Source organism: Canis lupus, chromosome 10 (assembly GCF_048164855.1).
Source record: "Canis lupus baileyi chromosome 10, mCanLup2.hap1, whole genome shotgun sequence".
Taxonomy (NCBI): domain Eukaryota; kingdom Metazoa; phylum Chordata; class Mammalia; order Carnivora; family Canidae; genus Canis; species Canis lupus.
In genome coordinates this window covers 10,229,192-10,246,212 of record NC_132847.1, presented here as the reverse complement: position 1 = coordinate 10,246,212, position 17,021 = coordinate 10,229,192, and the positions used below count along the sequence as shown (strand labels likewise).

General features: G+C 35.7%; 1 pseudogene; it reads right to left on the bottom strand.

Moving 5' to 3' along the window:
* Positions 1-14,856: 14,856 nt before the first annotated feature.
* On the bottom strand, positions 14,857-15,945 carry LOC140641206 (palmitoyltransferase ZDHHC2 pseudogene; annotated as a pseudogene).
* Between the last annotated feature and the right edge of the window lie 1,076 nt (positions 15,946-17,021).

Genomic DNA, 17,021 nt, shown 5'->3' with positions numbered 1-17,021 from the left:
TTCTTTGGTGGCATCTTTGGGGTGCAAACCCCCATAGGGTTTTATATGTATAGTAACATGTCATCCACAAATAGTGAAGTGTTTGCTTCTTCCTTACCAATATAGATGTTTCTATTTCTTTTTGTTGTCTGATTGCTATAGCTAGGACTTCCAGTACTATGTTGAATAAAAATAGAGTGGTCATTGTAGTCTTGTTCCTGATATTACAGGAAAAACTCTCAGTTTTTGTACCACTGAGTATTAGATTAACTGAGGGTGTGTTTGGTTTTTTTTTAATATATAGCCTTTATTATGATGAGATACGTTCCCGCTCCACCTACTTTGTTGAGCATTTCTATCATGAATGGATGTTGTACTTTGTCAAATGTTTTTCTTCATCTATTGAAATAATTGCTTTTTATCCTTTTATGTTGATGTAATGTATCACATTGATTGACTTGCAAATATAGAACCACCCTTGCATCTCAGAAGAAATCCCACTTCATCATGGTGAATGACTTTTTAAATGCATGATTGGATTTGTTTTGCCAATAATTTGATGAGGATTTTTGCATCTAAGTTTATCAGAGATAATGGTCTGTAGTTCTGTTTTTGTAGTCTCTACCTGGTTTTGGTATAAGGGTAATGCTGTTTTTATAGAACGAATTTGAAGTTTTTCTTCTATTTTTTTTTTTTTTTTTTGGAATAGTTTGGGAAGAATAGGTATTAACCCTTCTTTAAATGTTTCATAAAATTCATCTGTGGTACCATCTGGTTCTGGACTTTTGTTTGAAGAGATTTTCTTTTTCTTTCTTTCTTTCTTTCTTTCTTTCTTTCTTTCTTTCTTTCTTCTTTCTTTCTTTCTTTCTTTCTCTCTTTCTCTCTTTCTCTCTCTCTCCCTCTCTCTCTCTCTCTTTCTTTCCTTTTCTTTCTTTTCTTTCTTACTTTCTTTCTTTCTTTCTTTCTTTCTTCTTTCTTTCTTTCTTTCTCTTTCTTTCTTTTTTTTTTTGGAAGAGTTTTAATGAAAGGGCTATTGATATAGGTACAAACAGAGTTAAGGAAAATCAATAAAAGATGATGACACGCCCCTGCATAGCAGCAGCAAGAAACACCTACCACCTCTAGACCTGAAGGAGCAAGTGGAGGGAGTTATAAAAATCTAGCAAGACCTATCGCTATTAGGAGGGAGTGCCATGGTCCAGTTGGAAAAGAGCCAGGGGACTAAATCCAAACTTCCCTCTTCCACCACTTATAATCTCCTACTGCTCTCTAATTAATTCCTAATAGCAAAATCCAACAGGGAGACATGGGTGCAATAAAGCCTGGGATATGGGGTAGGAAGGAGAGGAATGATACATTTAAGGGAGGGGAAAGGAGAATATCCTGCTCATGTGTATGCTTTAATGAAAGGCTTCCACTAAAACTAAATCAAATTTATTAACCTGTTAACATGTTTACAATAAATATGCAAACCCATTACATTAATAAAGAAGAAATAATCCCTAATTTTCTAAGTATTACTTTATGATATTTCTAGACCACCAACAAAATTTTGTCATAAGCCTGGACTCCAAAGTGACTTAAAACATTTTCTTGTTTTCTTCTGTGGGTCTGTAAGTTTGAGTTCTCATAAAACTTTATATTATTATGACCAAGGACAAAATCTAGGCAGAATATTTCACAGTAAATATTCATAAATAAAAGACTTTATATGATTTATATGTAAATATAATTTGTTTTATTTTTTATTAGAAGTATAATATTACAGCATGAAGAAGAGAACTAGCATCCAAGAATATTAAATTACGTAGTTCTGTTTCTGAAGTATGACAGAAGATAGTAAAATTAAACTCATTGAGACATCTTATTAAAAAACATACATAGGGATCCCTGGGTGGCGCAGCGGTTTGGCGCCTGCCTTTGGCCTAGGGCGCGATCCTGGAGACCCAGGATCGATTCCCACGTCGGGCTCCCGGTGCATGGAGCCTGCTTCTCTCTGCCTGTGTCTCTGCCTCTCTTTCTCTCTCTGTGACTATCATAAATAAATAAAAAAATTAAAAAAAAATACATAAAACAATCGGCATAACTTTCCACCCTATCTATAGCACTGAAATTAATGGAGTAAGGAAACCAAGTGAGAATTAACAACAAGATGATAGAATTTGGATTTCTCTAGACAATAGGGATTTCATTTCTTCAACACTGAGATAGCACTTGATTCTGAAACTTGTCATTGTATTTTAAATTTGTAATTTCTATGCTCTTCCCATAAATTAAAGAAAAAATAAAAATTATCCTTCACTGCCATGTTAATATTGCTTGCACTTAATTCAACTTACTACAACTTAGAACTTCTCCACCTCCACAATGTAAACAACATAAACACCCTCTGGTTTAACATATACAACCCTGAATCCTGTGTTTTAAATTCTCAATGTCTTTTGAAATCTGTGGAAATGAAATTTTGAGTATCATTGCTTAGTATCACAATCTTTAAAATAGCATTGCACTATGACTTGTTTAAACTTGCCTTGGGAACTCTGTTTTTTCATTTCCCCCCTCATATCCAGAACATGTTGTTAAAAATGCTGTGGTCACCTCTGGATTTTGATTTAAAGATACCCTAAGGTCAAAATCCCTCTAGACTTTCTCAGCCAGGTTTTGTGACCATACTTAGAATTTCTGCCACCAATATCATTGTGACCTTGGAAGATAGCTCATAAAACTTCAAGCAACAATATAAATATTATAGCATTAAAAAGAGCATCATAATTAACAGAAACAGTTTTGAAAAGACCCCAAAATAATGGAATATAGGGTATAGAGGTATATGTGAGATGCCTTATGGGCACTGTTCTTGATGATGGGCTATTTTTGTTCCTAAACTAGACTCTAAATGAGGATCCTCAGGAAGTTATATTTGAATTGAAATAGAAGAGAAAATTTAAAAAGTTAGATGCTTGGTTATTTGTATAATATATTTTCTTATTTCACATAATTTGTTCCAGAATTGTTCAAGTTAGAAGAGAAACATCAACTTAGTTACCAGAACCATTTACAGGAAGCAGTTCATCTCTCTGTAGTTGTTTTGCTATTAAAGACACATGATTTTTAGTGAAGACTAATTAGTCCGTATACCAATTTAAAACAACAGTTAGCAATACCATTTACTAGCCAATAAGATGTTTGCAAACATACTCTCCCTTTAGAAGATAATTTTAGAGAGACTTGGTGACAAGTGCATTCGTGCACATCCTCTGTTGATTATGGTCACTGATGGCGAAGGCAGTGACATTTTATAACCATTTTTTAAATTTACATAAAAAGGAAAACAAAAATGTCCTATTTCTTCATAAAAATGAGTATATATTAAAACTAAGCTAAAGTGTTTTTTAGTTACCCATTGTAATGTGTCAGTGCTTTCAAATTAGGGGTGTCCAAAACAAAAGGCCAAATTTCATTAAATCAGAGATGCCCCTCTTTTTGTCTTCCTTGCTTGTTTTCTTCTCTTTGTTTCTGTAATTAGAGCCAGCTTATAATCAATATAAACTTGTCTCTCTACCCTTTCTCCCTTACAGGACTGAATATATTGTGTGCCTTAAAAGGAAAGTAAAGGTAAAACTAAGGATATACAACACATGATTTGTAATAATAAAATCTTTACACAAAGAAAAAAAGTTTTGAAACTGAAAGTCTTGGATAGAATATTTCAAAGCCCCTGAACCTACTAGGTAAACTGACATAACTACACATCACACAGGAAATTGAAGACATATTTTGTTTTTCAGACATGCTGAAATAAAGTAACATAAAGTGATTGCCACATATAATTTTTCAGTATTTTTATTTTTAGTAATTTTGTTCAGCATCAATTTAAAAAACATTTTTTTCTACAGTGGTAATAACAGATCTGCACTATGAAATTGACAGTAAATTATGAATATGATACAACTTCATTTATTATAATACACAACTATGTAAATAACCTGAAAGCTACATAATTTGAAGGAACACAAGGTGTGAAAACTTGCTTAAAAATTAAGATTATAAATATAAAATGTAATAATAGAATGGTGATGAGTGTTAAAGAAATTGTGGATATAATCATATCTCAGAAGTGTTCTTAAAATGGCGCATACCCCATAAAGACATTTCTATAAAACACATAACCAGTTACACAAAGACCCAGTAGAATACCAAAACATGATGTATATATATTAATTTTTAAATGAGATATAACGGACATAAAATATTACATTCGTTTCAGGTATACAACATAATTATTTATATATATTAAAAAACAGTAAGTCTAGTTAACATTCTTTACCTTACATAATTACAAAATCTATTTTCTTACATTCAGAACTTTTAAGATATCTCTTAGAAATATTCAACTATGCAGTACAGAATTGATAACTATAATCACTATGCTATATATTATATACCCATTACTTACTTATTTTATAATTGGAAGTTTGTATCTTTTAAATCCCTTCACTCAGATCACCCACCACTCAGCCTTTGTCTTGAGCACCACCCATCTGTTTTTTTTTTGTAGCTAAACTTAAGGTTTTTGTTGGTTTCCTTGTTTGTTTGTTTTTAGGTTCCACACACAAATGAGATCAAACACTTTTGTCTTTGTCTGATGTATTTCACTTAGCATAATGCCTTCAAGGTCCATTCAGATTGTTGGAAATGGCAAGATTTTATTATTTTCTCTTAGGAATGAATAGTAAGTATTCCACTGTAAATAAATACCACAATTTCTTTACACATTGATCCATCAGTGCATATATATAGATTGTTTCCATATATAGGTGATTGCAAAAAATGCTCTAGTGAGCATAGAGAACATATAACTTCTCAGGTTTGTGTTTTTGTTATCTTCAGATAAATACCCAGATGTGGCATTACTGGATTACACTCTATTTTTAATTTTTTGAGGAATCTTTGTACTGTTTTTCATAGTGGCCACATACATCTATATTCCAGCCCAGAATACATATCTTTTTTCCACATCATCAGTGTTTTGTAGTTTTCAGTATATAGGTCTTTTACCTCTTTGGTTAAATGTATTCCTAGGCATTATTTTTGATGCACTTATAAATCAGATTATTAATTTCTCTTTCTGAATATCATTATTCATTTGTAAAAACTAGTTTTTGTATATTGATTTTGTATCCTGCAACTTGACTGAATTCATATATGAAATCTAATAATTTTAGTGGAGTCTTTAGGGTTTTCTATACAATACCATTTCATATTCAAATAGTGACAGTTTTACTTTTACTTTCCAATTTTTTAAAAGATTTTATTAATTTATTAGAAAGAGAGGGAGCATAAGCAGGGAGAGGGGAAGAAGGAGAAGGACAATCCGAGTGCCCACTGAGTTGGGAGCTCGATGCAGGGCTCAATCCCAGGACCCTGAGATCATGACCTGAGATGAATCAGATGCTTAACCTCTGGAGCCACCCAGGTGTCCCTCTTCCTTTCCAGTTTGAATGACTTTCATTCCTTTTTCTTGATTATTTTGACTAGATTTCCAATACTATGTTGAATAAAAGTGATGAGAGTGAGCATTCTTGTCTTGTTCCTGATCATAGAAGGAAAGCTTTTGGCTTTTCACCTTTCAGTATAATTGTGTGTGTGTGTGTGTGTGTGTGTGTGTGTGTGTGTGTGTAAGGGGGCTTGGCATATATAATATATGAGCCATGCATGATTCATTTATATATACTTAATTGAGAGTGTTTAATAATCTTAAAGGGGTATTGACTTTGGCCAAATGCTTTTACCTGTATCTCTTGAAATGATCCCAAAATACTTGTCTTTCATTTTGTTAATGTGGCATATCACATTAGTTAACAAATGTTTAATCATCTTTCTGTTCCTAGAATAAACCTCACTTGATCATGGTTTATGATCCTTTTAATGATTGTTGAATTCTATTTGCTAATTTTTTGTTGAGGATTTTGCATCTATCTTTACCAGGGATATTTGCCTATAAGGCTCTTTTCTTGTGGTTACCTAGCTGTTTTGGTATCAGGGTAATGCTAGCCTCATAAAATGAGTTTGATAATGTTCCTTGCATTTGTACTTTTTAAAGAGATTAAAAAGGATTGGTACTAATTCTTCTTTACTGTTTGGCAGGCTTCACTATTGAAGCCACCTGGTCCTACACCTTTGTTTTGGGGAGATTTTTAATTACTGATTCTGTCTCTTTACTAGGACTTGATCTGTTTAGATATTTGCATCTCTTGATGGTTCAGTCTTGGTAGTTGTATGTTTCTAGGAATCTATCCTTTCCTTCTAGATTATCAAATTTGTTAGAATTTTGTGGTATAACTCAGTGAAGGACTGTCTCTCTGATTGCTTTCTGTACTGTGCGTATATTCTTTCTGCACTGTGCATATATTCCAATCCTTTTTGGCCTGCAAAATTTCTGCTGCAAAATTTGCTAGTTCTCTTATTGAGGCCTCTTGTGCATAACAGGTTGTTTTACTTTTGCCACTTTTAAGATCCTCTTCTTTCACTTTTGACTTTTTAAATTATAGTGTGTCTTGGTGTATGTGTCTCTTGGTTCTTATTTGGAACCATTGACTTACAGGATCTGGATTCTTTTTCTGGGTTAGGGGATTTTTCAGGCATTATTCTTCAAATAAGTTTTCTACCCTTTCTACTCTCTGTTTTCCTTATGAGACCCCAAATGTAAATACTGGTCTGCTTGATGTTGTCTCATTAGTCTCTTAACCTTTACTCACTTTTTTCCTTTACATTTTCGCTGCTCTGATTAAGGGAGTTCTAGTGTCTTTTTTTCAAGCTCACTTATTATTATCTTTTGTTGTTGTTCTGCTTTGTCTGGCCTGCTCTTGAACCTACGTAGCATATTTTTCAGTTCAGTTACTGTATTCTTCAGCTCTGTGATTTCAGTTTGTATTTTGTTATAATTTCTGTCTCTTTGGGTCTCTTTATGCTCATTATTCTGTGTTCAGTAAGCATCTTTATTATAATTACTTTGCACCCTTTACCAGGTAAATCACTTATCAGAGATTTTTACCTTTTTTCTCTTTTCTAAAATTTGGATCAAATTCTTCTCTTTCTTCTTTTTCTGTTACTCTCTCTGTTTCTTTGTATTAGTTAAGAGTCACCTCCCCTATCTCAAAAGAGTGCCCTTGTGTAGGAAACGAAACATTTGTTCAACCCTACCCTATTTCTTAGTTGTCTCTCCAGCCTTTGCACTTCAAGCACTCTATTTTATTTTCAATGGCTTCCAGTAGTTGAGCCATTTACACACCTGTCAGTGAACCCAAGCGGAGGGGCTTAGCACTTAGATTCAGGCAGGTTCAAAGACACACTTTCAGGTAGCAGCTTTTAAGGTGTACAAATACAGTATTGCAGGACCACAAATGTAAGCCCCAGTGGCCACCAGAGTCATCATGCACAGTAGAAGTGTTCCCTGACAGCACCCACAAAATCAGAGCACCAGGCAGATGGAGAACAGCAGTGGTTCAATGTAAACATGATATCCATCAGCCTCCATACTCTGAGAGCAATTTTGAAGGCTCCTAGATCTGTGCCAAACCAGAGGCCTACCCATCAGGCCAAAGTTCTTAAACCAACAAATAGGCCTCTTTTGCATAAAGACTAGGTGGGTTTGCAGTCTTCTGCCTGTGTAGTGTCCTGTGGTGTTAGTCAGCCAGGGACTGTCTCTCTGATTGCCACAGTCCTGTGGGACCTGGAGACACAAGTTTCTCTGGCCACCAGGGCCAGGTTATCAAGGGGGTGAGGGGGCTCTCCTGGGTGACAGACAGACACAAAATCAGTAGCAGATATGCATAAAAGCCCCCTTTCACTGCCACCTGATGGTGTAACCAGAGGGAGTTTGAAAATACCACCTGCTCTCTGTCATCTCTGGAAAGGATTACAGTCAGCTCTTAGATGTATGTTTAAATAGAAGCCTGCCCTTTGGGCCAAAGCTGTGAAGATAACCTAATAAGCCTCTTTTTGTATAAAGCCTAGGCTGTTGAGACTATTGCCTGTTGCTGTGTCTAGGGGGTTGGTGGTTGTTGAAGAATTCCTTCTCCATTGGGTATAGTTCTATGGGAGCTTGGAGAATAAGCCCTGCTGGCCACTGGAGCCAGGCAATCTGGTGGTGTCCTTTGGGTGGCAGCCACAAAAGACAGGTTGCCAGAGGTGGTTACAAGGTCCCTTACAGGAAACAGCATCAAACTGAAGTGCAAAGATGGGATATACTGTGAAGCAGAGAGAGCAAAGAAGGCACCAGCCTTCTTCCTGGAGAGAATCCTAGTAGCCCTGGACATGTGTGTTAAGTTACATGCCTGACCCTCTGGCTGACATTTGGAGATAAGTAAATAAGCCTTTTCACATAGAGTCTGGGCACCCATCAATTAGCTCCTTTTGCTCTAGTCTTTGGAGCAGGTGAGTCTGAAAGTATGAATCTTTTAAAAATTGTTTCTCATTTTGCTGTAGCCTTGTGGGTCTTGGGGATGTAAGTTCCACTGGTTTTCAAGGTTAGATATTTGAGGGCTCATCTGTCAGGAGCAAGTCCTAAAAGTTGAGGTTCTTGATGTGTTGATGTTCAACTCTGTTTCTGGGGGAGAAGTTTCAAATTTTGAGTTATCTTCTGATTGTTACTGTATTGGAGGCAGAACTCATAGTGTGATTTTGTCTCAGCCTCTCTTATCTGCTTAGACATTTTTCTTCTTGTTTACCTGGTAAACGTAGGTGTTGCTCAGCTAGTTTTTACATTTGTTTCTGAGGAAACTGTTTCATATGAGCTGTAGATTTAGTGTATCAATGGGAAGAGGGGAGTCCAGGATCTTCTTATGTCATCATCTTGAAACAGAACCTTATCTGATAATTAAATTTGACTCTTACAGAATATTCTTACTGATCTTCGATTAACCTTTCAATTATATTAAGAATTTGTCAATTTACAGTTCTGTTTGCTTTGATACAGTCTCCTGGCAGTGTTTATACTTAAGCCGCTAAAAGTGCTCACCATCTAAAGTCTCCTGTGCTATTAAAAATAGATGTGTTGGTGAAATATTGATAAGACCTTTTTTTGCTCACAAAGAGAACTATATCCCCAGTGTGTACGATTCCTTACTGTTATGGAAGGTTTTCCAGTATTTTCAGGATTCTTCAGTCAAATAATTTTGAGAAGGAAAGCATTTGGAGAATGCATTTAACCCAAACATATTTGTCACTATTGAAATTGATCCTCAATCCTTTTATAAGTTTTTAAATCAAAATAGTCCCATAGTCCTGTGGATTAGAAGTATCCCTCTCTATTGTCCACTTTAAAAAAATCTGCCTTACTTCAATGGGAAATGAATAAAAAAGAAAAACTCCACATTGTATCTTTTTTATGCTTTCTCTAGTCTATTCCATTGAAATTACAATATATATTCCATTTTTAGAAATTAACCTGGTTAACAAAAAAAAAAAAAAGAAAAGAAATTAACCTGGTTATATTTGACTATCTTCAAGTCTGAAATAAAAACATACAAAAAATAACTTCAAAAATAAAAGAAGGCATCAGGAAAGAAATATCAAGGATGCTTCACACTTCCTTGGAGTTGTTATTTATGGAAATAATGTGGCTAAAGCTCCCATCTGATCATTTTCTCCCAATGTGTGTTGAATTCTTGAGAATTCTGCTGGAGCTTGTAGAGAGCAAAGGTGTCAAAGTTGGCCTTAAATTCCTTGTTCTAACAGAGGTTTTGGTCTCCCACATCATTTATATATAGCTTCTCAACTTTTAGCTGCTGCTTTAAAGGCTCCCAAGTAACATTTCATACTGAAATGTTTGAAAAACACCAGTATAGGATAAATATTATCATTTGAGTCATCTGCCTTTTAGGCTACAAGCCGAAAGAGCTATTACTGTGTTCTTACATAATGAATTTGGGAGTAATTAGCATAGATTGTTCCAATAAACAATAATTAATGCAGTGAACTTCACTGTATACTTAATTCCAGATTAGGTGTGTGAATCTAGTTTCACATTGTTTTATTCAAATTATATTCATGAAGCAATAACTGAGAACCAAGTATGAAATGGGCTGCGAAAGGTTCTGTATTAAATCTGGGTAAGAAAATTTCTCATGTATTGCTTTGTCAGTACAGTATTAGTAAAGATAATCTCTGTTAATTAACTGCCTGGCTTTAATCCATGTTAATAGCTAATATAGGCTGTTCAGAATTTATATAAAATCTTAGGGCTAACTCTGGCCGATACAGTTGTTTGTGGTTTTGTATTTTTTCCCATATGTTAAATACTTTGGATTAGTGTCAACTCACTTTTCCTCTCTCACTTTCTTTCCCATTCCCTTCCTTCCTCTTTTTCCTCCTCCTGACACTCAAGAGATTTATCAAGTGCCTTCTGCTTATTGATATAGGAAATACCTAAAGTATTAAGAAAACAATAATGTCTAGATACTTTGTCTAAATTTAAGACACTCATTGCTTACAATATGTGTGTACAATGGTAAACATATATAAACTGAGGCAAAAAGGAAATATTTTTTGGAATTTCCTAACTTAATATTTATGTTACTTACATTTTAAATAGTAAGAGGAGTAGAGATTCCAGAAATTTTATCTTTAACTAAAAAAGACATCATTATCATCCCAACTAGTTTTTATTATAATTTGCTCTTTATCAGGAATCAAGTTAAATGTTTAAAATAATTATTCTTCTGCAATTTTTAGGACAACACTGTCAGGTACATATCAAAATACCTATTTTATCAGTGGAGAAATGGATGCAGATGGTTGAGTATCTTGCCCCCTCCCTTTTTTTTTCCCACATCACGTAAGTGACATAGTGACCATTTGAATCTAGCCAGTCTGATACCAGTGTTTAAGTCCTTAAAGCCGCATTTTACTGTTTCATGTTTGGGTTAATACAGAAACTTCTTTCTCATTCATTAAATCAAGTAACTTACTGTCTGCCTGTGTTACTTCTTTGATGCTCTGTTGCATATATTTTTAATGATAATATGTTTCACATACTTTGAGGAGACACACATGTTAAGCATATGCTACTGCTTGGTCCTTTTATCATAAATCTTCTTCAAAAGCCTCTGCTATTGTCCCTCTCATATTTATAATTAAAATGAAACATCGAGCTTCCACACAAATTGGTCATTACAGTACAATTTTTAAAGGTTGGAAATGTTTCAAATTATTTTGGTAATCCGAGTTTTCTTTGTGTTCAGAACATTTCCTCTTGGCTGGAGCCAGATTTTTCTTTTCAACCAGGGAAGACAATTTTTTTTTTTATCAAAACAAAAACAAAAAAAACAAATTGTAAAGCTTCTCACCTTGTATTCTACTTTTCTACAGAATGTGTGGTTTGGGCTTTCCGTTACCTTTTTTTGATTGTATAATCTTTTGTGCTTTCAGATTGATTTTTCTATGAAAAATTCTCTTGCTTGTATCCTGCTTCTCTTGCCTCTTTTCTGTTTTCAAATGTACACTCTATTTTTCATTACTTTCAGAAAATAGTTGTTGATGTGAGGGTTGGCTGAGAGTTTGTCAGTATTAGCTGCTGGTTAACCCTACACACCAGTGAGGGCTCAACTGGCAGTTTGAACTACTTTGGAAAAAAATTTCTGATTCCTTTCTCTGTACCTAGTGTTACATGAACTGTGTTTTTGGTTTGTTATGATTTTTTAATTTTGTTTTTATTTTTATTTTTTGTTCCTCTGGGATATTCATAGGGATGATTTTTACTCTTTGGTACTAAATTATGATCTAGGTTCTGATTTTAAAGATTTTATTCACTGATTTTAGTGAGAGAGAGAGAAGAGAGAGAGAAAGAGAGAGAGTGAGCATGAGCAGGGGGAGGTATAGAAGGAGAACCAGAATCCCCTGAGCAGGGAGCCTGATATGGGATTCAATCTCAGGACTCTGAGACCATAACCTGAGCCAAAGGTAGACACTTAACTGACTGAGCCAGCCAGGTGCCCTAGGTTCTGATTTTAAAGAATGACTTCTGTATTTGGTTGCTCTGTAATTAGTCTGAGCATTTTTATAAGTAGCAAACACACTGAGGTGAATGCATGTATGAGAACATGGTGATACATATTACTCTCATCTAGTAATTGGTCTGTTTCTTTTTTTTTTTTTTTTAAGGTGATCAACCAGACTTTATTATGGTATAACAGGAGGGAATTCATGAATAAGCACTTCCTTGAATGTCCCATCATTGATTTAGATGCAATAAGTTTATCTTTGAAAATACAAACCCTCTTTTCACTACATAATGGCAAAGTTAACTAAAAGTATATGAAGTATTTGTACATTAAAAAAAAATCTTAAAAATTTTACCTATATATACGGTAGAATTTTGAAAAACAGGAAAAATCAAACATCAATCAAATGGATGATCAGGATAGTTGAAGTATAAGTGTCTAAGTATAAGTTTGAGTTGAACAATTAAATTTTTTAAAGCAAAATGTTTAAAATGTTTTTAAGGTACATTTTATAAATATGTACAAAATGTAGGTCTATTTGATGCTTTATTCACTCGGTAAACTTTATACTGCATATCTAATGAGATATGCCATCATCTCTAAAAATTATAACCACCTAGATTAAAAACAAAACAAAACCCTTAAAAGATTATTCACTGTATGAAAACAAAAAGGGAACCATTACAACTTAATGGAAAAAAATTTATTTGTAAAAAAAAATTTTTTAAATCTGATTCTAATGTGTACTGACTCATGTATATCAATAATTACACAAAAGGAAAAACTTAACAGTACTCTAGCAAGGTAAAGAATAAAAACTTCTCTTTTTTTCTTCTATTTTGACAAGGAACATGTCACAGAATCCTATCCACAAAAATGGCTATAGTACTGTGCTTTGAAAAAAACCTGGCTGCATATAATTCTTAATACATCATGTGATGCTGTTGCCCTTAAGACTTCTAGCAGTAGCTATAGGTTCCAACCTGGCACTTCAGGTAATAAAAAATGATGACCAAAAATCCTTTAAAAGTAAAAAGTAGGGATCCCTGGGTGGCGCAGCGGTTTGGCGCCTGCCTTTGGCCCAGGGCACGATCCTGGAGACCCGGGATCGAATCCCACGTCGGGCTCCCTGCATGGAGCCTGCTTCTCCCTCTGCCTGTGTCTCTGCCTCTCTGTCTCTCTCTCTCTGTGTGACTATCATGAATAAATAAATAAAATCTTTAAAAAAAAAAAAAAAAATCTTAAAAGTAAAAAGTAAGAATGTATCATATCTTCTGAGATTTCCTGAAACAGATTGTCAGATCAAAGTCTTTAGCTTTAAAAAAAAAAAAAAAAAATCTGAAAAAGAGTGCCATCCTATTACTCAAAGAATTACACTCAAATGATCTATAAAATGAACTTCACTGATACTGATTCTTTCACAAACTCATTTAAATATAAAACTTTATATTTTTAGAAAGAATGGGTTTTGCAAGGATCTTTTTTACTCCATTACCCTCTGGTCTACTAGTCTATTATGTGTTGCATTTTTGTCTAACTCAGATTTTGAAAAGTTTAATACCATTTTCTCTTTGATTAAATACCAGTTCCTTAGCTATGTAAGTTTTAAAAGATAATCTGCTTTAAATTCTCAAAATCAGTACCAAAAAATGTTTACAGCTTATTCTAATCTCTAACATTTACAAAACTTACACTCCACTCAAAAAAAAAAAAAAAAAAAAAAAAGAAAAAAAGAATAAATTTTTTTCAAATAGTGCATACAAGGCACAAGAGCTTCCTAGTATATTTACTGAAGCCGAACATTTGGCATCAACAAACACACCACTTTAGTTTACCTTAAACTCAATTTCCAAACAGCACACCATTTAGTTCATATTGAACTAAATTTCTAAAAGTATATTTCTTTTAATGATTTGCATAATTTAATCTTAAGTATTTGAAGAAATATAAAGTATAACTGTCATACTTTCGATGAGGGGACACAGAAATAATATAGAATACCAATGGAGGATTAATCTATTGGCCCATTAGGAATTATTAACAAATTCAATATTTTAGCTATATGTTCAATAGAACAAATAACTTTTAAAAAATGAGATTTTTTAAAAAGCCAGAATGGCAAAAGAACATCATAAATGATTTTTTATAATTTTCAGCCAATTTAAGAGGATCAGAAGAGATGAAAAATATATTGTGGATGTAGTAGTAATTAATGTATTAGTTATGATAAAAATTGCTAGCTAGTTGCTTATCAGTGAGCTCAGGCTTCAGTGACCATACATCTTTCCCAGCAGGGAACAAAGGCTAGAATTAGATTAAAGTCTGGCAAAAATGGTGGTAATCTTCAACTGTAGGCCACTTAAAATTTGCAATGAATTCATAGTCATTATAGTTCACTCAGTCTGGGGCTGGATTCACAACAGAGGGAATGCTACCTCCAACTCGTTGGTAACTAGTAGGTTTTATAAATAAAGCTGTCATTATACGGTAATTTGAAATCTTTCAAATTTCAATATCTTAAATAGTCTCAATTTTCGGAATCAGAAACTCAGATGATTAATGGGCTTTTTATGTATAGACATTGTACTACCCAAATATTTGGGTGAAAATCAGCCCATGAATTTATTCCAAGTTTTTATGATAGAAGATACTTTTGCCTTTGATTCATAAACCATAATTACTTCTAATATGTAAGAGGAATTTGTGTTAGTTCAAACAATCTGTATATTGAATTTAAAAATGTGTTATGTTTTAAGCAACAGCTTGGAGAGAACTAACCAATTCATATTCTGCATATCCAGCCAAAGGAAAATGGGAACAACTGGCCAATGGTGCCTTCCTGTGGGAAGCCTCTTCCATCCACCTACAGCATGGATACTTCCATAAAGTATGAATTTATTTTGTTTGAAGAGTTAAGTCTCATTCTCCATGGTTAATGCAGGATTGCTCATACCAGCTTTGCCTTTTCCCGGGTTTGTGCTGCTTTCTGTCCAAGACTGAGAATCAGTGAGAAGATGGCTCTGGGACTCTCTCAATGGCTTTGCAGGAAACTGATGGTTTTCAGGATTTTTCGATGTTGAATTCAATCCTGCAGGAGTAGATGCTTGTTCAGGATCCTGATTAACAAGGCAAGTTGGAAAGGAGCAGCCATCACCTAGACTTGAAAAAATGGGTAGCAACCAGTACTTCTTTTCATCACCAAAAACTTGTCGCATGTTTTTACTGAAACCCAAGCTGAATCCATTCTTATCTGTTCCATGTCGAAACACGGGACTTCTAAATGCCTCTAATGTAGATTTATTTTTGCTGACTAGCCAACAATGATAGCCAAACAGAGAAGACAAGCTGACAGAAAACATAGCTGCAGCAAAGAATAAAAACATAATATGGAACTTGGCTTGAGTATCGGGTAGGCCATTTGTCCAAAATTTGATAAAATACTGTAAATCTGTAGCAGCAATAAAAAGGCAGTACAGCAGAGAATAAGCCAAGAAAAGGAGGAAAAGTTTGTAATTTGAAAATCCAACACAATTGTTCACCCATGGGCAATGATGATCCATCCTCAAAATACATTTATCACAGACGGAACAATGATGGCAGCGGTCTGGTTTTAGGAGTTGGCATCTGTCACAATATCGGATTGCTCCGGACACGGTCCGGGTATAGATGGGAAGATCTTTGGCTGCTCGCCTGAGAACTTCCTGATGGGCTTCTCCTCTTGGCTCTCTCTCCAACAATTCTTTTTCTGCATAAGAGAGATGGAATTCTCTTGAAGGATTCATTGGGGATGTAAAGATAGTTTTCCAATATGACCAGACAAACATTGCAAAAAGTAGATGATAAGCAGTCAGGCACACAACCTGCTCGCCAACATTTTCCATGGACACTATGCGCAGCTGGACGGCGTAGGCGTAGTGGGACCGGCCGAGCAGGAGGCTGATGAACACCCCGGGGACCCAGTAGAGCACCCGCCGGCACCGCCGCCTGACGCTGCCCGGCCCGAGGGCGCCGGGTTCCAGCCGCAGGCACCTGCCCAGCTCCGCCGCCGCCCGCGGGCCTGGCTCCGGGGCGGACTGGCCGCGCCCCGCGTCCCCTGCGGGACCGACCCGGGGGCGGCGGCCGGGGGCGCTGCGGCCACTGCGGCCGCCGTGGCGCTGAGTCCCCATCCCGCAGCCCCACGCCGGCTGCCCGCTGCTCCGCACGGTGGGGGCGGCGGCGCTGGGAGGGCCGGTCTGTTTCTTTAGGTGCCTTAGGTTCTGTTGTGTGACCCAGATTAATTCTTTTAATGTTCTGACAACCCCATCTTCATTTCTCTTCTGAGGTCCATATAAGTAAGGTGTCTTATCTAATACTTTTTAATGCTTTTATTTATTTATTCAGGAGAGACACAGAAAGAGAGGCAGAGACAGAGGCATTTTTGAAAAAGTGTATTGTTTTTACAGAATACATCTTTTGAGAAGCAGGCTTCGTGTGGGGAGCCCAAAGCAGGACTCAATCCCAGGACCCCAAGATCAGGACCTGAGCCAAAGGCAGATGCTCAATCACTGAGTCACCCAGGTGCCCTGTGAGGTGGCTAATACGGCCTCAGTAGTGGAGAGGAAGTTGTCCTCACATTCACAGGGAGAGGTCTGGTCCTTTGGCCCATTCTTGTGCAGAGGGACAACTTGGCCTGCCTGTTAGACTTCTGACCCCTGAGCTATGCTGGTACCACTCCTGAGCAAAGTGCAGAACCTGAGAAAGGAGTTACTGCCTTTTTCTCTTTTCAGTAAAGGCCTTATCATATCTCCTGATTATTTAGCCTCACATTAGCCACTCCATCTTTATCTCATGGATGCCTTCAGGCAGACACTTGCTAAGGCACAAGTTGGATCTTGCAGGGCAGCTTAGGACAGAGCACTGGTGGAAGTTGGTGGCTTATTTTTTCCAAGAAGTGACATGTGAAACAGGAAAATATTTAACTTTAATATTTTTTTTCAAATGTATGTTCAGTCTTCAAAAATCAAAACTTTTTAATGAGAAAAAAACTTTATTTCAGTGACA